Source organism: Alexandromys fortis, unplaced genomic scaffold (genome assembly GCF_014885135.2).
Source record: "Alexandromys fortis isolate MF-2015 unplaced genomic scaffold, M_Fortis_MF-2015_v1.1 scaffold_439, whole genome shotgun sequence".
Lineage (NCBI taxonomy): Eukaryota > Metazoa > Chordata > Mammalia > Rodentia > Cricetidae > Alexandromys > Alexandromys fortis.
This window is the reverse complement of record NW_026068323.1, coordinates 101,403-102,638: the sequence shown is the minus strand read 5'-3', so window position 1 is coordinate 102,638 and position 1,236 is coordinate 101,403.

Below are 1,236 nucleotides of genomic sequence, written 5' to 3'. Positions count from 1 at the left end.
GTGATATTTCATTTGTATTTTAATGAATGAAGCCTGCCTGGAGATCAGGGAGTAAAACAGCTGCTGTGGTCAGCCTTACAGACCAGGCAGTGGTGACACACACTAATCCCAGTAGCCACACTAGTTTGCCATAGAAACTGGTGGTAGAGGTGCACACCTTTAATCCCAGTCCTAGAGAGGAATATAAAATGGGAGGAGACAGCTCTCAGGCAGTCTCATTCGGAGGATTCCTGGAGGCAGGATTGACATTTTAGCTAGAGGTAAGAGCCAGTGGCTGACTGTTTTGATTTTCTGACCTTCAGGTTGAACCCCAATATCTATCTCTGGGTTTTTCTTAATAGTGCTATAGATAGATATACTTAAATTGTCATTGGCCCATCTGAGTATATAGCAACTGTTGAAGGAGCTGTGGGCTGCTTTCTGTCACCCAGCTCCTGGCCGCCTGGCTAGCTTATGCCCCAAAATAACAACATTCAAACTGTATTCTTTTAAACACTGCCTGGCCCATTATATCTAGCCTCTTCTAGCATAATTCTCACGTATTAATTTAGCCCATTTCTAATAATCTGTGTAGCACTGCTAGGTTCGCTTACCAGGAAGATTCTAGCCTACGTCCATCCTGGGTCGGAGCTTCATTGCATCTGCCCCAGAGAGGAGAGCTATCGAGTCTGCTCTCACTTCCTCTTCCTCCCAGCATTCTGTTCTATTTACTCCACCCACCTAAAGGCTGGCCTATCAAATGGGCCAAGGCAGTTTCTTTATTAGCCAATGACCTTCCTCCATCAAGCAACTGTGAATGAGAATAGATAAAATTAAGAGATCAGTTGAGTACTCAAGTTCCAGAGATTTGTAGCATCAGTACTAAGATACTAACAGATTTAGCCAATTTTTGTAATGAAGGTCCAGAGACCTGTTTTAAAGCTGTTCACTGATGGGATGGTGATATTTTTTTTGTGTTTTAGCCAGAATTTGTTGACCTTGTGTTTTAGTTACTGTTCTATGGCTGTAAAGAGACACCATGACCAAGGTAACATATAAGGAAAAACATTTAATTAGGGGCTGGTTTACAGTTTTAGAGGATTAGTCCATGATCATCATGGCAAAGGGTGTGGCAGCAGGCAGGGAGGCAGATGTGGTGCTGCAGCAGTAGCTGAGAGCTCCCATCTGATTCACAGTGCTCAGTAGAGAGAAACTGGGCCTGGAGTGGATTGTTTGTTTGTTTGACATCCCGGCTGA